The sequence below is a fragment of the Lycorma delicatula genome, chromosome 8 (assembly GCF_047948215.1).
Source record: "Lycorma delicatula isolate Av1 chromosome 8, ASM4794821v1, whole genome shotgun sequence".
In the NCBI taxonomy this organism is placed as follows: domain Eukaryota; kingdom Metazoa; phylum Arthropoda; class Insecta; order Hemiptera; family Fulgoridae; genus Lycorma; species Lycorma delicatula.
The window spans coordinates 40,989,708-41,014,065 of NC_134462.1; the positions used below are offsets into that span (position 1 = coordinate 40,989,708).

The 24,358-nt window shown below is 29.2% G+C and overlaps 1 protein-coding gene across 1 annotated transcript in view; it reads right to left on the reverse strand.

The window, feature by feature from the left end:
• The window catches only part of LOC142328840 (ABC transporter G family member 23-like), a 113,808-nt gene that overhangs the window by 83,735 nt on the left and 5,715 nt on the right, over positions 1 to 24,358 (reverse strand). The gene's annotated exons all lie outside the window — the stretch shown is intronic.

Below are 24,358 nucleotides of genomic sequence, written 5' to 3' on the forward strand. Positions count from 1 at the left end.
CAGAATAGAATATTGCCTAATATACTGATCTTACTAGTTTATAATAACGAAGACACTTAATCTCATTTAACCTGATGTAATTGTATACTGTAACACCAATAAAAGTTATGTAAGTAATGATTGTATTATATGATAAATCTGACTAGATAAAAAAACTTACATTTAAAATAAGATTAAAAAATAATTACATAATTAAATTTAAAATGTAATTCATTATATTGTAATTCTATTAAAACAAATCAACAACTAAAATTTTAAAATTAAAAAAACTAAATTGAAAACATTTTAAACTACAACTTTCGCCTGATTACATATCTGCTTTTAATTATTTAGTATTATTCAACCAAAAAACAAAACTTGAAATTCACCTTTTTTTACTGTTATAATATTTTACATAATACTTCCTCAAAAACTGTGATCAGTTGTCTTTACTTATTTAATTCTGTAAATGTATATAAAAGAATATATAAATATTTTATTTTTTCTAAAATTATTTAAAGTATATGGAGACTAAAAACAGCTTTTGTTTAATATTATTTAGTTTTTTTTTTTTAATGAAAATTCAAGTATAATGATTTCGTAATTTCTTCTTCATTTTTCAAGTTTTTACTTTTTTTCTGTTATAATTCCTTAATTTCAACAGTAAAAATATATCCATGTTCTGATGGATAGAATAAAGCAGCTACTTAACTGTAGACCCGAATATCACATGTTTGTATGGGCTTGGCTTGCTGATATATGACGTTATAATAATACCACAGCAGAAGAAGGCAAACCATTTTACTCCTAGTAATCATGTTCTTTTTTTGTTCTTAAAAGTAATCATAATTTTCTGTTAGTAACTAATGATTCATTTCAGGTTGCTTACAATTGTTACAGTTGTAATATTAAATTTATGTAACAGTGTTTAATATTTGAATTGTATACAACACACCTGATTTAATAAAAATGGTTTTTGTTTGTACTTCCTCCTCATTCACTTATATCTTATATGTTTGAAGATATTATTTATAATTTGTATAGAAACTAAAAGTAGTCCATTTGAACTGCTTGGGACATAAGTTATTTTTCAAACTATTAAGCCTTTTTTGTTGGTTTTAAAATTTTTCATTTTGTAAATTCTTATTTTCTTTCCTATTTTTGTTGGTCGATACCAGAAAATTAGAATCAATAATGTACTTAGTGAAGTGGGCGAGGCAATTTATGGGGTTCTCCAAGGTTCTGTACTTGGGCCGGTGCTGTTTCTTGTATATATTAAAGATTTATGTTGAGGCTTCTTTCAAGGACACATGACCACCTTTGCAGATGGTACAGCACTTTGTTATGTGTCATCCTCTCAGTCTGGAATTAAAAATGACATGGAGGCTGACCTAAGGGTCATAAGATGTTGGCTTGTGATGAATGTAATTTAATTTCTTTGAATAAATGTAAATAAGACAAATTACTTGAACATCAGTTTGCAAAGTATGACAGAAAATGTTGGAAGTATTAAATATCACTTGTGGGGATGTAATGTGAATTCTGGTTGATCATGTGAGAACATTTCACATGCTATATCTGTGATATACCTGGCATTACTTTGGACAGTAGACTGTCCTGGAATGTCCATATTACCATTTCAAAAAGCAATTACGTGTTTGTATAAATAAATTCTATTATTTAAAAAATATTGCCCTGTTAGAGTTCTGAAATTGCTGTATTATGCTTTTGTAGGGTCAGTGAAATATCACGAATCCACCAACAATACTGTATCTACATAAATGAGCAATTCGTAAGTGTAGGCTTAATATCTAAGTTGTTATCTTAACAAAGCATGACATTAATAATCGTGATCATGGAGAAGGACCTGCTTAAATTTCACCTGTTGCTCACAAAATACAAATTATAATGTTCTATGGTTGAGAAGACTGCTGAAGACAATATATCGTGAGTGATTCATAATCAACTTCCAGCTAAAACTGACTGACTGATTGACTTTTTATTTTTGCGAAGGTCATCAAAATTCTTTGGCCACTTATCATGGCACGAACATTGATCTTTTTGACAAGTGGCTATTTAAATATTGGCGTCTCTTAAATATTAGCAAGAAATTCAGTAGGTTAAGCATGTTGTTTTACTTGACATCAAATTTTATCACTTGCACCTTCAGCTACAGTAGTTAATGAAAAATGATGTAAGAAAATAATATTGCATTATTACTTCCTCACCCTATGTTCCAAAGAAGGCTGATCCACTCATAAAATTACAACACCAATCTACTTTCCCATTAAAAAGTAGACTCTGTATTGAAAGCAATCATTCTGTTTTATGTTTTTACCAAATTATTTTGTATTCAACTCAATTGAAATGGTGTAGGCATGTCCAAACTCAAAAAGATATGTCACTAGAGATTTTGATTTCAATAGTTGACTGATTCACCAAACTTTTGAAGAAGTATTTTGGATTATGAAATGTGTTTTGCGAGTGTGTTCAGAAAAGTAGAGAGATAAGACTTGTTTGAACATTTATGAAGTGAAGACTGTTATCAATCTGTCTTTTGAGGAAAAGATTAAGGTAAATATCTGATTATAAAAGTAGACCTATTATTACTGTAAATAAAATACGACATGTAAACAGTTTAAAATAATAATAGATTATACATCTTTTCTACAATAATTTATTGCTTGCTTAGTTTATGGAACTCCAGATCTGATAGTTAAAAATTTCAATAAAATTTATTTATGTTCACTTAATTATGACATTTTTTACAAATTCCTTAGGAAATATGAACAGTAAAAGAAAAGATTTTTAAAATGTTTAAGTAGAATAAAAAGAAGGTTAACGGAAATAATTATTAATCTACTGTAGGTTAACACATCATACAGGTGTATCAGTGCATGTTTGTTTGGTACTACTATTGTGCAGTTTGTTTGGTAATAATACTGTTGTGCAGACATTGTAATGATCTTGTATATAAAAAAATTTCTACATTTCTCTTTTGGTTCAATTTAGATTTCTTGACAAATTATGCCCAGGATCAATAAAGATCACAAAGATTTTCTTGTTTAAAAGTTTTTAACATAAAAATTATAATTGTTGTCAAAAATTATACAAAAAGGATTTTAAAGGGATCTTGAATACAAAATAAATTTTAGCAAGTATAAAAATAGTGTATTTTGATAATTCAGTACTTTTGTTACCCAGTAAGAGAAATTAATTTTAATCTATATCATAAAGTAATTTAAGCAAATAAATTATAAATGTAAAATTTTTGTACAAAACTATTCAAATTTTCAGTTCTTTATTAAACATTTGGAAAGTGAAAAGATAGATTGGGATTTGTACAATTGCAAAATATTAAGTTTGTAGTTTATCATGCTCACTTACTTACAAGTGTTTTGATGCTTCACTATTTAATTTTTGTTTCTCAGTATAGTTATAACAATGTTATCAATCATCAATTGAATTATTCATCCTATTCATTAAAAGAATACAGTTATAGATTAATCTATTTGCCAGTTTAATATTTGTAATAACACTGTTAACTGTTATAATATTATCGGTTTAAAAAAAAATCAATCTTTATTACTTAATTATGAGTGTCCTAATTTTAATTTTCTTTAGTTTTTTAATTAATTAACAATTCTAAGTAAAATAATTCAAAATTTAAAACATATATCTTAAAGCAAATCAATATTATTTCCTAAATAGTATTTTAATCCATAATTTTTTTTAACCAGTTAAATCAGTTTTTTTTAAACTAATTTTGGCCCAGTGATTTTTATAAAACAATTTTTCTCACTTTGTGATGATTTATTATATGACAACATTAATAAAAGTGTAAATAATAAGTGAATTTGAAAGAAGTTATACATATTGTAGTGTTGATAAGGAAGTATAAATTGCCTCCCTTTCTTAGAAAGGCGATAATTTGTAACTTCAAACTATTTGTCTCGGACAAAAACAGCCATTTAATGACTGTTACTCATATAAAATGAGATTCAAGTAGTACTTTTCTTTTCGTGAGACTAATTTTATTTATTTATAGAGTCAATTCCTACGATTTTAGAATTAACGTATCATATTTAACCTAGGTGTGTCTAGAAGAAAATGAGTGATTGTTGTTTCTTGCTTCTCGTTATATATACCGCACGCAAGGTGATCGATCCACCCTCACTTTCACGAATGTCCTGCTTTATGAATTGTAAGTCACTAAAAAATTCTTTATCGTATTTAGTAAAGATGATGAAGAACCGTTAGAAGATGGAGAAGACGATGGAAGAAGTAGCCAATCAGTCGCCCGACGGAAGAGCGAAGAATCCTACATTTTCTCCAGTGTTGGCCTTTTCAGGTGTCAGAGATCTTTCTAAGGTTACTGTCTATAATAATATACAACCGAAGATACGGCAAACTAAAGAAGAAGGAACTGCACACCGCGATATCGAACCCGACCCAGCCCTGATTCGACCGATACAAGTTAAAGAAGACGGCGAAAACGAAGACGCATCTACAAAACCTAAATTCACCAACCATACTTCTTTCCTCCAAGTTATAACTTTGGTCTTTCGTTAGCACATGCGACTCTCTCCAGCAAAGAAAATGCATTACATCCTCCAATAACTAGGGCCCCATTAGGTGCATTCCTGCTAGAACGAAAGGAACTCGCACCGACAGGTCTTAAGTGGACGGGCTGAAAAGAAACTGCGCTGGGAGATAGACGCAATTACATTGCTCCCAAGGATAGCCCAAGTAATAATATCTCAAAATGATTTGCAAGGATCGGAATGCAAACCACAATTCCTTATATAAAGAAAATAGATTTATAACCGACACTAAATAATCAAATAACCGCTCGCCCAGTAGTAACAAAGATCCAACAGCAAGGAATTGTAGTCCAGGTTCTGCAATGATTAGAGATCCGTTATCCTTTTATTCCGGTCCGTTATATTTAGAGCTGAATTACTTGTTAACAGCTACATTTCAGTAGGCTTTCCATGTTACTATGCAACAGTATATTCGGCTGATTATAGAAGATAATGAAAAACCATTTCACACCTCACTTTCCCTGACATTTTAAAAAATGTTTTTTATTTCTACAAACGTAACATCGATTTCAGGTGTACCATTGCTTACAAATATTTGCATATTCCACTTAACATACATCCATAATTTATCAGAAATAATCATGTTTGATAGAGAGAAAAAATTACATAATAATAAACTATTAAATGTGAACTGATAATTTAAATTTAATTTGAATTTTCTATGTAAATCTAATTGGAAATTCATATGAAAAATTAAATCTGTGTTGAAAGTATTGAAAAGATCATTAATTGAAAATTAATAATTATAATTTTATTCCGAAATTAAATTTAAAAATTGTTTAATTTAAACAGTTTTTATGAGGTTGTAAATTTCTATATTTATTTTTCGTAAAAGACTTAAATGCTCAAACTAGCTATTATAATTTTTAATATGATTCGGCAAAAACTTTGTAACGTAGCTCATCGCAGGCGAGTCATTCTAAGATTGTTAGTATTGCCTTACTAGTTTACGGTAGTGAATACGCAACGATATACTGCACACGCCTTACAAATACCGCACGTAATCAACATAATCAAATGTTATTACAAACGATTTCACTGCAAACAGGACGTCATAGAAACTGTTTCGTTAGACTTTTACATTCATTAAACATCCTAACATACTTTCCTGTAATGAAAATTATGAAAAGATAGACTAGATATCTTTTGAGGTAATAAACAGTAAAAGTCATCGTAATCTCGTATAAAACTTGGAGAGAATTCAACAATTATTAATAATTCATATTCATAATTTAATTCATATTATTATATGATGGAATACTTTGAATCCCGGTTTCTTTTCTTGTCAAATTTATTTGTCACTTAGCTTCCAAATACATTTGGAACTAATAAATTATAAAATAATTATTGATTTTAAGTTTATTCAGCATTTGTGAAATCCTTTGCCTAGATTTACGATCATGAGGAATTAAATGATTTTTCTTAGTATTCCTCTTTCGTATTAAAAACATAAAAATAAACTTTTCCCGATTCACTTTCAAAATACTGAAACTCTATCTTCCAATCTTTACTTAATTTAGTAAAGGGGTCAATTGTGTTTCACGATTGTAATATATAAAATATATTTTTTTACTAGAGTTGTGAAAATTTATACAACTTTTTACACTTTGTTGATAATAAAATAAGAAAAATTCTTAACTTAAATTTAAAAAAAAATTATCAGTATTTAAAAATAATAACCGTATAACCAATAATCCCCCAGGAATTTATTTTGGGGAGGGTTCCTACCTCCCCAAGAAACATTCCGTTTACTTTTGAAAGGTTTTTTTCAGCGGAATTAGTTGATCTCTGACTTGTTTTTATTTAATTATTTAGTAAAACGTTTTATTTTTTGTATTATTATTTTTTTAAATTTTTTATTGACTAAAATTACACAAAATAATGGTTTTTCAAATAAAATTAGTCTTATAAACAGTTTACAAATTAGTTAATAGATATCGATAATCGCACTCTCCAGGATTCGTATGAGTGTATATATATATATACTAAAATGGACTACGTGTGATTTAACTATCCTGTTATTAAAATATATCATTTTATATGCGAAGGTAGTCGCATTATGTAAGATGTGAATTATTCAGTAGCGGTGTCAAAATCTTGCGCTGTAAATGAATGAAACAATGCAATAGCTATTTACTTGTACTTCTATAATAAACTTACAATGTATTGGAATATTTTATCGATTTAGTAAGTCTTTCTTGTAATAGAATTATGTTACAATTTATCTTTAAAGTAATTGAAGGCACATTTGATTAATTATACAATGCAAACATACACAATGAGTTTACGTTGTTGTTTGATGGTTAGTCAAATATACAGAATTCAATCAAACGATCTCGTTAATAAATAAAACCAGTGCTTGATTTTGAATTTGTTTTTTTTTTTTTTCTTCTAGTGATTGATTTTTTTGTTTTTTTTTTCTGTGATTTTGAATTATTTTTATAGGTTATCATCTTGTAACTGCTGTCAAAATATTAATACATTTATTTTACTATATTATATACAGTGTGGTGATCAACTCAAGATGGCCACCATTGGTATCTTAGAAACAACATTTCACTTTTATGAGAAACTTTGAATGCGAAGCTTTCCCAGATTTCTCCCTACATTAAAAATACAGTATTACCATTTATGAAATCTTCGCCTTTTTTTCAGCATGGTAGCTTCATTATTTCAAATGTAAAAACTTCATGGCTTTATTTCATTTTTGGCTAGAAAATAGTATTTTAATACGTTTTTATTCTTGGGTATTTTTCTCTAAATGCAACCGTTACGGAGATGCTGGCGATGACTATTGTAAACTAGCAAAAATAATATAATTTTAGTAGTAAATAATTATGAGTTGTTTTTAAATACAAGGAAATATTGTTATCGCGAAAAGTTTCGATTTTTAGATTTCAACGGAAATATCCATTTTGACCATCCTTAAATCCATTTTGACTAGTTTCAGCGTGACGTCTGTACGTACGTATGTATCTCGCACAACTCAAAAACGATTTGCCGTAGAATGTTGAAATTTTTGATTTAGAACTGTTGTAACATCTAGTTGTGCACCTTCCCTTTTGATTGCAATCGACTGAACCAAATGTATCCAAAAAAAACCCAAATCCAAAAATGTTGGATTTAGGACACTGCAGTAATAAGCCTTCATTGACAGCTTTTCAACGATATATCTCATAATAGGTACTTATTTTAATTGGTTCCAAAGTTATAGCCAAATAAAATTTTAATTAATGAAATATTTGGATCTTAAGGGAAGGCACATCGGCTCCAAATCAGACTTCATCTCTTTTTTTTTTTAACTTTTTTTTATTTAAATATATTGATTTTTTAATAATTATTAACCTCTCATTGTTAAAAAAATTTACGATGGATAATATTTCAGTAATAACATAAAAAATATATGTAATTTAATAGACATACAAGGAAATCATGTGGTGTCCACATCAGATTTTTTTACATTGTTGAAACATTTTTCAAATTTAACAGTACACTCATTGATGGTTAAAGTGTTGTCTTTATTAGTTGTTTGAATTCTCAAGTTCAATACTCTTTATTTTGTGATAGCAAAGTTTTTAACAAAGTACTCTTAGTTTTTAATACTTGTTAATATTTAAATAGTTACTAATACTCTTTGAGTTAGTTATTTCTTTCAAATGTTTATTTATCAGTTCTCGGTATAATTTTTATTTTAATAATGCAGTTATATTTTAATATAAACGAAAAAGTTGACATGCTGGAAATTTATTTTTTAATCAACAGGAATTCAACATTAGCGAAAAAAACATACGTACAGAATATCATGATAAGACATCCACCTGTAAAATATTTGAAAGTTTAGTTGGAAATCTACGAAGTAATCGGACATTTAAAAAAAAATAAAAACAACATTGTCAAAGTTGTTACTGAAAATCTTGAGACCGATATTCTTGCCTTCTTTGAAGCATATTATATATCTTCTATAAGGGAAGTAGGGCAATTATTATCTGTATCTTATGGCTTAATAAAAAGTGTGTTTCGGAAGCATAGTTGCTTCCGAATATGCATATAGATGTATGGTTCTTCACACTATAATGCGTGGAGATGAAAGAGGAAGGCTTGAATTCAGGAGCTAGATTGCAGAACAGGTTGTAAATTGTCCTAATTTTTTTTGTCTAATATTATTTGGTATGTTGAATTTCTCTAATAATGGGAGTGCACAATCAAAAAAATACCATACTGGTCAAAAGAAAATTCATTCATCGTCAAAGAAAGCATAATCAAGTTAGATTTTCCATAAATTTCTGGTGCGCCTTCATCAGAAATCAAATTTTGGCTGTACATTTCTACGAGGGAAATCTACTCATGGGAGTTCGATACCGTCAATTGCTGGTAGATGTTTTACTGCCATCTATTGATAACTTACCTTTATATTTGCAAATGCAAATGTATTTCCCTAAGACGGTGCTCCAGCACGCAACTATGGCGAGATAAAAGAATTTTTAAATACTCATTTCCAAAGCAGATGGATTGCTAACTAAAGAATTATTAATAGAGTAGCGAGAAATCCCAGACCTTTGCCCCTAAGATTACTTTTTGTAGGGATACGTCATGTTAGGTTAGATGTGAAGATGTCCGTTTGAGACCTACGTGATGGCGAAATTTGATGTGTATTTTACTGATCAAATGTCTGCCGAGGCATTTATATCGATGGCATCCTGACCGAGGCCTGGCTGATGACTGTGAGATGTAATAAGTTAGAGGATCTAAAGACGACCTCCGGTAAAGCTCCTCAGAGCTTGTAACGGAGGGGGTAATGTGGCGACCGGTAACGTCACAAGGTGGGTGTCTTCCCCCTACGGGGTTGGGATGTGGGGATACGTGAAAAACCGGTTGTACACATTTCGGTGTGCTTCTGTGGAAGAAATAACAGTTGAGGTAGTCAAAAGTTTGTACAAAAATCACCACAACACATTGCCAAAAGCTGTTATTGTTTTTTTTGCAGGAGAGCAACTTCCTGCATTTTAAATTATGTTGGCCGTTTTGAAAATTTGTTATAATTGACACTGGAATTCTGTAGTAATTTTCCCTTCCAAATAAATAAAACTAGAGGTCTGTAACGGCTGAGTTTAGAGAAAAATATCCAGTAATAAAAATGTGTTAAAATATTATTTTCTAGCCAAAAATGAAGATCCCATCTGATATAATAAAGCTGTCTTATTGGAAAAAGGAAGATTTCAAGAATGGTAATGCTGTATTTTTAATGTAGGGAAAATCTAGGGAACGTTCCCTATTTAAATCTCATAATACTTTTAGTTCCTGAGATGTCGTGCCATCTTGAGTTGATCACCCTGAATATATAAATGTTTTGATACGAAAACATTGAAAATTAAAAGAAGTCCATGAAAAAGCCTATCAAAATAGCTTTGTGCTAAATTAATCAATATTCATGTATCGGAAAATTTTCTTTTTTTTTAATTCTTAGGCATGTATATTAACCGTTGTGTAACGGTGTTAGATATATTATACTGGAATTATGCTCTCAGCATAGTTACCACAAAATAGTAACAAATTATTAAATTAGTTTGATTGTTTGTTCGATTATAACGAATTTAAATGTTGAGAAAAATAAACGAAAAATAGTTACTTTATCCAAATTATTACTGAAGTCTTCCGTTCTTTTGCCTTCTGTTATTTTTAAATGATTTTGGCTATATTTAACTTTATTTTTAACGATTTTTTAATTTATTTTAATTATTTTTGTTAATAACTAGGTTTTACAACGTTTTTCATTGATAATATTGTTACGTAACCCTGTAATATGTATTTCTTACATGCGTTAATAAGGTAAGTTTTTTGATCATGAGAAGCTTATACGTAATTTTCTTTAATTTACAACCATAACAAATGGGAAAAAAATTGCAATTCATCCTTGTGCAAATCGATGTGAATAAAAATAACAATGTTTAAAATTCATTTATTTACTGAAATATTGAGAAAAAACCATTTAAAGATAAATTTTTAATATTTATTGCATCCTTTCTTTTCAATTTGTAGTCACCGATTCAATTTTAATATTAATTGCCTTGATTCATATTAAAATAAAAGGGAACACTTTGTAAAGACGGAATTGGTAATCCGTAACAGAGAAAATGCTTTGTTGCATTCTTCAACTTAGCGTCGTTTTTATTTTTATCTCCATTTAAGTTCATTCTTTTAAGTCTTGGATTACCATACAATTTTGATTTTGAGATATTCTGAAAGATAAAAAGATTTCTTAAATTTAATCTTCCAATTTCACCAGGTTTGCAAAGCGACTTATTTTATTATTGCTCAAATTCTTCAGGTATAGGATCCTATGATTAACGATTTGTTGATCAACTAGATTAACATTGGTACCATAATTGTGAAGATGGACAAGACTTTCATTAAGGAAACCTGAACCTGTTTTCACCTGGCTCTTTATATATCTAGAGAAAAAGTAGTTTTTTTCGGCGTATATTTGAACTGTTATAAGTTATATGCAAACTACCGTATTAGTATGTAAAGGTAACATCCAGCATTAATCGGTTAATAATGGATTATGTATGTTGAATGAATGTCACTGCATGAACAGTGCCTCAAAACATTTCTTAGACGTATCTCGACCACGGCCTTTTTGCAGCTAATTGTCCCTTTCTTATTCATTTCTTTTACTTTGAGCGCTTCCTTCCCGGAGATAAATTAGGATTTTGATTAAACGCTTACTGGATATGGATATGGAAATTTGAAACTTAAGAGGTACACACGCACGTGATTGTAAATTTTCATTTTCATTGATCTGATCAATGAAGCTATCCGGAGATATCGTTTTTCCTTTGTTTTATACTTGAATAACAACGAAAAGAATAAATTATTATACTTTTAGGATAACTAAATAAAAGCTATTACAGTTGTCATAGCAAAAATAAATGAACGAAAAGAAAAAGGTCACTCATAACTATCAATAAAACTTTTCCTCAGCGCAATAGATAAAACGAGATACTTATGAGGTTTGGTCTATTTTATCTAACAGATTTTTTTAACATAGCAGAAGTTATAGATTTATTTTATTCGGGCGGAAGCAAGGAAAACTTCAAAAGCAGATTGGAACAAACAAGGGAAATTTCAAGAAATTCTTGAAAATATTTATGTGAAATATAGTCCTAAATACTAACGAATAATAAACAGTAAGAAAAGCAAAAATAAAAAGATTAATCTCTTTAAATGAGATGTAACAGGACAATGTTGAAAATTAGATGGATTGATTAAGTGGTAACAAAGAAGACAAATGGGAAAGTGTAGAAATTAGTGGCAGAATTTTATAGCGATGAACTGTGTTAATTAGCCGTTTATTAAGACCCCCAAACTTATTTATTTTGATAATTGAGGAGTGTGTAGATGATTAAAAATTGTAGATTACTGGAAGACAAAAAATGAAATACATAGGGCTAATCCACGTAATAATAGAAAATAATATGAAAATATGCTGAAATTAAAAGATAAAAACAGGACAGAGAATTGCATCAATCCACTCAAATAGTAACTTATGACCCTCCCCCTCCCAAAAAAAACTTATTTCAATGGACTCATAACCATTCTTCAATAAATATGTTCGTTTAATTTACGTTATTTTTAATCTTTGCATTCTTGCTTTAATGTAACCAATTATGCGTACATATATTTTTTCTAGAAACTTTTATACTTTAAAATACACCGAAGGATTAAAAGAGAAAAAATATTTTGCTCAGGGACACATAAAAAAATTTATTGCCTAATTATTTTATGTAATTAATATAGTTTCAATTATTTTTTTTTTTTGACTTTATCTTATTTTTATGTGTGCTAATCAAACGTGGCGGCATTGTTGATGGAAGTTTTGTTGCTGGAGCTGTCTCCGATCCTAATGCTGCAGACGCCGGTTCTCTATTCGGTTACAGTATTTAGAGGATCCAGTAATAAAGCTTGTGAAGATTTGTCCAGTAGTAGAGAAGAAAGGAAAATAGTAGCTATATTTATTCGTAAATGATTCTTAAAAGTCTTAAAGAAATGTTTATTTTTCAACCGATTAAAAAAAAAAATTTATTTTTATCGGGATTTGCTATCGTTATTACATCTACTGCTAAATCGCTGATGTATAATAAAAAAGTATTGTTCTTTATCAAATAAAATTTCATTCCATAGAATATATCATTTTTTTTTTTTACTATGTAATATTTTACAATTAGCTAAGAATTATCCTTATTTTTATAAAAAAAAAAAATTATTGAAAGTTGCTTTTTTATTTAATTATATCCTAATAAGTTATTTAAATTAATATAAGTGAAAAAAATCAAAACAAAATGACTTTTAAAATTGCCGATCTCTGTGGTAGAATGGTAGCGTCTCTGCCTATCATCTGAAGGTTCTGAGTTCAAGTTCCGATCAGGCATTGCATTCTTTTACACGCTACATAAAAATTAATTTCACTATCAACATTGATAGCGTTAAGGTTAGAACCAGAATAAAACAGAACATACAGAACTTAATTGCTGTTGGGCGTTCTTCATTTCAGTTCAATTATAAACATTCAACCCATCTATTCATTGTTTCGAGGGAACAGATTATAGTTACGTATTTTATTGTATAAATTTAAAAAAACCAATTAAAACGTTATTTAGTACTTCTTAAGTTTTTCCTGTTCACATATTAACGTCAGTAATCATATGGTTTTATTCTTTCACACATAAAAAGGATAAGGAATACTAAACAATTATTGAAATAATTGGCAAAGAAAAAACTCAAGGATCTTGTAAAAAAATGATATTTTGTTTAATAGCTAGATAGTTTTTTATAAAAACACAACAATCTGATGCCAAATAATAGTTATTATGAAGGATGTTAGCGAATTTTGCAATGTGTGAAATTCTCCATGCTTGACCGAGACACGAACCCGAAACCGGATGATGAACTGAGATGCTACCACTTTTCTACGATTATGTGGCGTAATAATTAATACAGATAAATAAATAAAAAAACAGGTCATAAATAAATTAAACAACACACTTACAGGATACTAGAAAACAATATCTACTTGAATTTATAAAATTAAGTTTAAACCCGGAATTGTTCATATGTGGACTGGTTTATACTTTTCAATTTCCAATTAAAAAAAAAAAAAAAATCACCTTTTTTCTGTTATTTTGTAATATATCTATATCTATATATTTTATATCTATCTACTGATGATTTTTTAAAATCAAAAGTACTAACTAATTAGTTTTTAAGATATTTTATAATGTTTCTCTCTTTATCAAAATTTTATTTATTCTTTTAAAACAAAAATTATTTGTGTACTCAGTATGTTACAAAATAAAAATATGAATTTTATATAAATATACTAGTTAGTATATATATACTAACTGCCCTGCCACGCTTCGCTGTGGCACAGCGAAGTTTCTGCGACGTTTATCAATTGATCGTTTCTTCGATGGAGAACAATATCTCTAGGTTGGAACTGATCTCCGACTATGACAATTGCTACTTCGTCTATAGTTGGAGCATTATATCTCCGGACATGTTCTGCAAGCGGGCGTTTTATCGGCGAGTGTTCCCCTCGCTTCCGGTAGATAGCGCGGTCACTGGTACACAGCTGACCGTTAAAAAAACTGTTTTCTCGCGGTCGCAGGTATGTGACTGATGCGAAAAATAGATGAAAACAATCTTTGATGCGGTTTATATAACGTGCTAAAATTTGAGCTCAATCGGTGCAAAACATTTTGAGTTTTTGAAGCGTACACAAACGAACTTAACATTTTTATATATAAAGAATCGGAGCAGAAAATTTTGGGTTTTTGAAGCGTACACAAACGAACTTAACATTTTTATATATAAAGATTTGTGTGCTGCGAAAAAACACATCATTCTAAATGCTTACAAAAGGAGAGTAATGCTTACAAATTACAGAATAATCAAACGGCGTTGATTTCAGATGTTAATAAACTGCTAACGTAAGTAGAAGTTGTGCTGCTTCAGTGTACAACGTGATTCTCGAGTATGAATCTACTAATGAATTACGGTCTCCAAAGAAAACAAAACCCCGCAGGTCAATTGAGAAAAAGGTGAGATTTTGATAAAAACACGATTCGTAAAAAAATTACACGAATTTGAATTCTTTAGAAATAGTTAAGCGGTGTATTATGTCCTTTGGAAGAGAATTCGGTTATTGTCTTCGACAACGCTTCTTATCATTAAACGAAAAGAATTCCAGCCGTGTTATAGAAAAACAATGATATCAAAATGTATTTTAGTTCAAAAGGAATAATTTTTGAAGAGGTTTAAGTTAATGTTCAATCATTGCAAAGGGTTTCGCGTATTAAAAGTAATTATAGTCCGTATAAAATTGGTTTGACACACAACGCCATATTGGTAAGTCGTGTTTTTATTCGGCTCCTAACGAATATGTTTGCCGGCCTCCGTGGCGCGAGTGGTAACGTCTCGGACTTTAATCCGGTGGTTCCGAGTTGGAATCCCGGTCAGGCATGGCATTTTCATACGCTATAAATCATTCATATCATCATCTGAAGCAATGCATAACGGTGGTTTCGGAGGTTAGAAAAAACAAAAAAAAAACGAATACTTAGTTGTGTGGTTTCAGTGTTACTATTTGTGAATTTTTTTCTTTGCTTTTACATAGCAAAGAACGCTAAATGACCAAAAAACGATTGTTTGGTCATATATACGTAAAAAATAAGGGATTTTTTGGTCATTATGTAGGGATATTATTTTCTGTGTATTTGGTTATTTCGACTTTTTTTGTTTGCATAGTCTTAAGTCTATCTGGGCTATAAGAAAGTTGGGTGTTTTAATTTATTTACTGTAAGTCATCCTTCTTGGTGGCTTTTCTTTTTGTTTTGGTGTTTTATTTTTTTTAATAAAATACAGATGTTTTAGCTGTTAAATATAATTCAAAGAAATTTGGTCGTTGTGTTTGATAGCGGCCATCTTGCATTGATCTGATTGGTTTTCCTAAACTTGGATTAATTTTTAATTTCCAAATTAAAAATAGATGAAATCTTTGATGCGGGTTATATATCGTGCTAAAATTTGAACTCAATCGGTGCAGAACATTTTGAGTTTTTGAAGCCGTACACAAACGAACTTACCATTTATATATATATAGAAATTTTATTATATAATTATAATTAATATATAATATTTGTTTTTTATTATTCAGCAAAATAATTATTATATTTTAGATTGAAAAATGTTTAGTAAAATCAATGGCAATTCGTATTAGTTTTTTTAAATCAGTTATTTTCTGTTTAATTTTTATTTTCTTAATTTTAAAAACATTTTGATTCTGGGTTAGATTGTAAAATATTTAATTATAGTCTAATAGTTCCAAAACATCTGAGAATGCAAAAAAAAGCTGATATGTGTTAATATGAGCTAACTTGTACTCGTAATGCTGATTTCAGTAAATAATTTAATAGATGGCGTTGGCAACTTGATGTAGGTTACTGGCGTTCGTTAACATTTACAGCCACATTTATAAGCTAAGACATTTTTGCTTGTCTTGTTTTGATGTAATCATGAATTATGGTTTCATCTAACTTTTATAAAATGAAGCTTGTACGTGGGAATATGAAAATGGAAATTTTGAAGCGTTTAAAAAATGTCTTGTTTGACCGGGATATCGAACCCGGGAATATCTAGATGAATGGCCGATACGTTACCACTGTGCTACGGAAAACGGCAGATTTTTTTCACATAGTTAATAACTTGAAACGTTTTTCTTCATTCTATTTTTATTATAATCAATTAAATTATTTGTGTTACAAAATATAATATCCCTTTCTTTTTAATCTGTATCTTTAATTCTGTAATCCCTTTCTATCTTTAATATATTATCCCTTTCTATCTTTTTATGTATTACTGTGCTTTATGGCAGTGAAAATAAATAATAAGAAAACAAAAGAGAAAGCAGGGTTTAAAATTATAATATTACAGGAGAATAGTATTGAAAATTAGGCGGATTGATAAAAAAAATCTGAAGACGAATTATAGTACAAGATGTTTTGAGGAAAAATCTTATAAAAAGAAGTTTTCTGGATCACATATTATCGAATCCAACATTAGTTAATTCGGTAGTAAAATTTAAGGTAAATCTTTCCACTAATTTGTTTTTAAAATGCACTTAAAATATCTTCTTGTAAAAGAAACATAATTATTCTGTTATGAATTTTAAATAATACTAATTAAACTTTTTTTAAAAATCAATTTTTCCTGAATTTTCTGGCATCCAGTTCAAAGTTTAGATAAGTATATACTCAAATAATTTGCATCACGTCTTTTGAATTCTAATTTATTTTGTAGTTAAACACATAATTTTTTTATTTTATAATTAATTGAATATTTTGTGACGCTGATTTGATCAAGGTTTTTTACAATGGTTTTCCTTGATTTTTCCGGGCAAATGCTGAGATAATTTCTTTTTTTATCTGCGGTGAAACGTATCTATCCATTCCTGATATCTTTATAATGTGTTTTTATAATCCCTTAAAATAAATGTTTTATTTATTTATTAGTAGAAAATAGAATCGCATAAATACATGCTTTAAACTAGTCATATAAACTATGATCAAAAAAGAAATCGGCATGAGAACTGCGATCAGAATTCCAGTAGTTGTTACCAAAAATATTTATTTCAAATTTTATTTTCTTAGATTTTTTTTATTATAATGTATAAACTTCAAGAAATGTTTCACCGATTTTCAGTAAGAAAATCACTTACTAATAAGGGACACTTTTCCTATACCTAATTCAGTTAGCTCAGTGATTCCCAAACTGTGCGCTGCGGCGCCCCCGGGAGCCACAGCCTCTTCACAGGGGCACCGCGAAATATTGTAAAAGCTTATAATTAATTGAACCAAGACATTTATAATTATTAGTTTAATGTTAATAAAGTAAAAAAATAATGAAATTGTACGAATTTTACTTTTTATCTGTTACTTACGAGTAGTCATACTTTTATTTGTTTAGGGAGCCATAGAACAATTTTAATTGAAAAAAGGGCCCCGCGACTCGGAAAAGTTTGGAAACCACTGAGTTACGTTATAGAGTTGAAGTAAACAAACTGCGTGTACGAGTGTTCAAGCGGCCGATTCACACACATCTGGTGTAAATTCATGTGAAAGAAACTACGCGACGTTAATATTCAGTAACCACGCGCTTTTATATTTTATAAAAATTATACATACATTTTAAATTTAAATAAATTAAGACATGTTAAATGATCGGTAAAGTCTTTCTTACCTTGTTCGGCAAATTTGATAACTCATGAGTATTTTATTCATTAAAATTCTTTGTTACATAGTTTCCTTGAGTTTTTTAAGAGTTATAATAATATTTTAATAGCTAATATTTTAGATAAAATTTCTTTGATAATAAATAATAAATTCACTTCAGTTATCGTCATCTGTTTGCGACAAATCCGTATTGCTGTCGTATTAAGGAATACAATAACAGGCTCAATTTTGTTTTCTATTATGTTATCCAAATCTCAATAATTTGGTTCAACAATATCCGTTATATGTTTTATTTTACTGTTGGCCCGTTTTATTAATGGCTTTTAGGCATAAATTTTTAACATCAGATATTTTAAAAGTAGTATTTTCTAACTCTACGTAAATTTTTATTTTCCCCAAATTAACTCAACTGAATTGAGTTCACAGGGAGGTAATCAAAGCTCATCAATTTTACGCAGATTAAAATTACTTTTAATACGCGAAATCCTTTGCAATGATTGTGCCTTAAGTTCATCCTCTTCAAAAATCACTTCTTTTGAACTAAGCCACATTTTGATATCATTTTCTTTTTGCAAGACAAGGCTGAAATTTTTTTCTTTTTACTTGAATGATAAGGGAAATCACAATTCATTAGATTAATACTCGCGAATCACTTTGTACAATGAAGCAGCACAACTTCCACTTATGTTAGCATTTTTATTAAGCACATCCGAAATCAACGCCGTTGGATTACTCTGTAATTCGCTTTTGTAAGCATTTAAAATTATTTATTTTTCAGTACAACTGAAGGGCCTTTTTCGCGGCCTTTTATTTGGATGGGGATATCAATAATTGTACACTATTTATCAGCTGAATCGGTATCAGACACGATGTCAATAATGGTATAACTCAAATCGTACGGACACAAATCTAGAAATGCTATACACTCACGTTCCAATAAACTTAAAAAGATTGCATTTTATTAACTTTAAGTAACATTAGAATTAATAACAGAAACACAAAAATTGAACACGATAACAAAATAATGATTGTATGAAAAGATCAAGGGTTTTAATAGAACTGAGAAGACATAAACGTTTGATTACATCAATACTAAATGGTTAATTATATAGCAACAAATGTTATACGTAGATATGGCCGCGTTGTGAATCGGCACTGATACACGGGACGTGATCGAGCAGAATCATGACGATCTCTCACACAAACGCAACGTTTGTTTATCACTTTGCAGACTAACTGAATGAATACAGTATAGATTCCCATCTTTTAGGTGTTGATATTATAATTAGTTAAATAAATGTCAATATTTTTGGAAAATATTTATCTAAAAAAAATTCAATGTTTTTTAAACGACTTTTGAAATATGAAAATTGAATATCTGTATGACAATTAAATCTAGTAAAATGTATTGTTGGTTGTTGTATGTTTCGAGAAAATAAAAATGTGCAGTATTTTATGAAAAACATAAACAAGATTGATAAATAATACATAAATAAATGTTGTATTTCGTTGGAGTGGATATTGTTATAAGCTAATGTTTTGTTAAACATTTTAATAATTAATATGGTGTAATAAAAATTTTCCATAAATATAAGTTTATTCAAATATTGTCACGTATTGATTATGATATTATTTTATTTTTCAACTGATTTTATTTGTCATCGTATAGTTTTATATTAAATAAATTTATTCTTTGTTAAATTGCAATTAATTAATTCATTAAGGTTCTCCTTGTGGTACAAAACCGGAAAAATAAAATTGACGTTTTCGGAATTTTAATTGCTAATTCTAGAGTTCAAATAATTTTAATCAATTCAAAATTTTTATTAACTGAATCTTTACTAATTTGTCGAAAATTTTTGGAAAAATAATATTTCTTTATAAATTTTAAAATCAAATTTTTAAAAAAGAATTAAGAATTCGATTTTGATCGTACTCAAAATTGTAATATGCATTTTTAATAAGTTTTGTCGAGTATTAAATTTCTGTACACATTTGTAGCTGGCAGTAATTTTCACTTTGAATCAGTGGCGTCTCGCGTATAGTCACTATGGAACTGCAGCACTCCCTATTTTCACTCAATATTATCGATAACATTTAATATAATGAACCTTTTTTTATTTAATTCTTTCTTTATATTTGTACAATATATATCCTTAATCTTAATGTTAGTAGCCATCCCCCAGTTTATGGAAAAGATACAAAAATCTTTATATGGCACTGTGCGCCTCACAGTTCCAGCGGCGTGGTGTTTGGCTGTTGTGCGCATGCACATATAGGAAGCTGCACGCAAGGCCGCGTGGGAGAGAGAGAGAGAGAGAACTGTCACTCCCGCAGTGTTTACCCTGGCTTACCGGTGGAAGATTTACTCCTCCGGTTTTTTTTTTACTCCTCGTGTGTACGGAACGTTCCTTGTTCGTTCCCTTTTATATTTTAGTCGGTGGAAGGAATATGAAAGTGGTTTAGTTGTTTTTTCAGTAGTGATCAGAAGATGGCGGACAGCAAGGGCTCTTTGATTGCTAAATCTGTCCAAAAACACGCTGGAAAGGCGAAATAGAAAGTAATTAGTAAAAATTGATTATGGATTTGTTTCTGTGCACATAGAAATATAAATTAAGCACCATTGGACTATAGTGTTTTTAAGCGGATATTTTATTAAGTTATTATCTAGTAATACTTTTTTTTTAACCTCCGGGACCAACGTTAGGCATTGCTTCAGAGGATGAGATAAATGATTTATAGCGTGTGTGAAAATGCCATGCCTGACGGGGTTTGGACCCCGGATTTCTAGATGAAAGGCCGAGATGCTACCACTTGTGCCACGGAGGCCGGCTATGTAATAATACTAAAAAATATTATCTGTATTGAAATTTTATTATTTATTCGGTGAAACCGAGTACCATATACGGTTGTACCGTACGTATGGTTTACGGTTATACCGTGTACAGTTATACTGTTTAGTTTACAGGAAACTTTAACCATGGCCTTGAAAAGGCCCAGAAAAAAAAATTCTGGAGCAGCATCCTCACTAATTTTATCTACGAGCCGTCACTGATCATTTGTTTTTTTATTATAGTGTTTTTTTTAAAAATAACAATAGGCTCCGACATGATAATTACAGTGAAAGACAAATCTAAAGACCTCTAGCGATGGACCGGTAATGAACATTGCCTATGCACACATCCTCAGAAACTCATCACGTAAAACTTTGTCTTCTAATCAAATTGCGTATTAAATTCGGGAGTAAATATTCAAAGGAAGTTTAAAATTATTATGAATAATGATCAATTATTATTATTCCTTTACTATAATACTGTTTACACGATTTAATAATAATTAATACAAATTTATCAATTTTTAATCGTAGATGTAGCTATCATTAATTACTGAATTACATTATTACTAAAGTAAATCTAAACGATATATATAATGCTGTAATTTTCTTGAGTATTGTTATATTATTACGTATGCTTGTTAAGTGCCATAACCGTAACAGTTTAGGTGATCTGAGAAGAATCACGAGTCACTTCTAAAAAAAAGTGAGGACGGCGTGGGTTCCGATTTATTTCTTTATTGAGCCAATGGTTGCGTATCAGAATACCAAGTCCAACAAAATGCAGGTATTATTGAGTCATATTGCTTTATTCTGTTCAAAACAGGGATTGATTATATATTGAACATTATCAGTCTTAAAGAAAGCAACTTTGATTTGTGCTGCGTATACTTCGCTCTACATAAACCACACCGATAAAAAGAACAAAGTCAAATAGTCTAAACAACAGATTAACTGATTTATATGCTGTTTCAACTCAGCAGGTGGGGATTATTAATGTTATATACAGAATGAATCACAAAGAATGTAACAGACTTTCAGGACATGTTCTGCTGGGGAAAATTTAGAAGAAAAATCGTAATAAACATAGGTTCAGAAACGCTTCGTTAGCGAGTGTCGAAATGCGAATGATTTCGCCCTGTTTCTGAGTTTTCGATATTCTATTTACATAGAAATTTAAATTAAGCACCATTGGACTATAGTGTTTTTAAGCGGACATTTTATTAAGTTACTATCTAATAATTCTAAAAAATATTATCTGTATTGACATTTTATTATTTATTCGGTTAAACCGAATACGGTTTTTAAGCATAAACCGTTTTTTGCTTAAAAACCGTGTACCATATTCTTGAATGCGATAAGATGTAGAATTGAATTATTATCCTGCTTCCAGCTATTCTACTTGATTCATTTCTTTTTCGGTTCATTTATTTTACAGAAAACTTTAACCATAGTCTTGAAAAGGCCCAGAAAAAGTTTTCTGAAGCAGCACCTCGACTAATTTTAGCTACTAGCCACCACAGCTTTGAATAAAATCACTTCTCGATTAAAGAAATTTTCATCGTCGACTGCCATTTTAGAAATCTTGATTGTAAAGACCTCATAATATTGTAACACTGAGTAGGCCTATTCAAGAAAGATTATCAGAATTTCTAAAACAGAATTTCTCTACGAATGAATACATATTCTTATACACATTGACACTCTGTAAAGAGACCATAAAAGGTTTGTATCACTTGAAGTTACTTTCTTTTTAAAATTAGTTATTTTTTCAAGAGTTTTTTATGATAGAAAATATCGCAATCTCTTATGGACTTGTTAATTCTTATGGACTTATTAACATGCTTATAGATTGGTCGTACAAATTAAGTTAAACAAAAAATGATTTTTTATTTGGTACGGGGATTTCATTTCCTTTCTTAAAATAGTTATTTTTTGGTTTATTCTCCAATTTTTTATTCTTTCTTTTAAAGAAATGCAAGATACAAATTTGAATAATATAAAACTCTATATTAAGCACAATAAATTTAGGTAAGTGAAATTTTAGGAGCAAAGAAATGTTTTGAGCCTGTTCTTATACAAAATATCATTCGGAATTTTTAACCATTGGGTTCATACTAGACATTTTTCTTAATTTCATGGATTACTGCATCATTAATGACTACTATGTTGGTTTGGATTAATTATAAGTTTTCCTAACCCCAGCTGAGAATCAAAGCTTAAATCTTTAGGCGAAGCAAGCGAGCTTATTACTATGTATATAATGAAAGTTTTTAATAATTTTTTTTAAAGTTTTTAAAATTTAATTATCACAATTAAAGTTAAATCATTAATAAAAATTTGATATGAACAACACATGACTTCCTTGTACGCCTATTAAATTACATTTATTATTTTTTTTAAAATGAAAAGTACATAAAATTTTATTTCATTAAAACTTTTGATATTTTTTTTTGTTATTGAATATTATCCATCATAATTTTTTTCTTGCAATGAGAATTTAATAATTTTTAATAAATCAATATATTTAAATAAAAAAAATGAAAGCGAACTCTGATTCGAACCGATGTGCCTTCCGCTAAGATCCAAATTTCATTAATTAAAATTTTATTTGGCTATAACTTTGGAAACAATGAAAAGTATCACTTATGATATATAGTTGAAAATTTCTCAATGAGGGCTTATTACTGCAGTTAAGAAATGTTCAAAATTTTTTGGGTTTTTGGTTTTTTTGGGCACGTTTTATTCAGTCGATCGCAGTCAAAAGGGGATGTGCACAACTAGATGTTACAAATCCAAAATTTTAACAACCTACGGCTAATCGTTTTTGAGTTACGTGTGATATATACGAAATATATCTACGTACATACATACTCGTATAAACGTACGTACAGATGTCACGCCGAAACTAGTCAAAATGGATCAGGAATGGTCAAAATGGATATTTCCTTTGAAATATGGAAACCGAAATTTTTCGTGATCACAATACTTCCTTTATTTCGTTCAAGGAAATAAAAATAGTTTATAAATCATAATTTTTCTTATTCTTATTTTAATATTTTAACAAGTATAATAGAAAATTTAAAAAATTGATGATAAAATGTTGATACGAGCAAGATACAGTATACGATATAGTATACAGTATAGTAGAGATACAATATACGAGCAAACTGGTGTCAGTTAATACTAGTATATATGTAATGGAAGTTTTAATATAGTACACATTTTTAGTTATTCTCTTCCTTAATTTTTCCCTAGCACTTTTATTTTAATTTCTACAGTCGTATTTCCCCTTCCAAAAAAAATAGCGATTAGTCCTTTTATAGCAGTTATTTAATGGTTAATAATGAAGAATAGTCCTTGATGTAAACTGTCATCGTATATATGTAAATAATATAACTTAGTTGCATTACCTTTTTACAAACGTGCGTGCCTCTCTCTCTCTCTCTCTCAGTATGTGTGTGTGTACGTGCGCGTATTAATTACGATTAATTGAATTAAGTGGTATAAGTCTGTTAAATTAAATGTTTAACTATTAATCTTATTTAATAAAGGTGAAATAATTATATCATATATATTACCAATGTGTAATATATGTAAAATGTATACTGTAATAAATTATATTATTTTTCAAAATTTTTATAGCCGTTTTACTA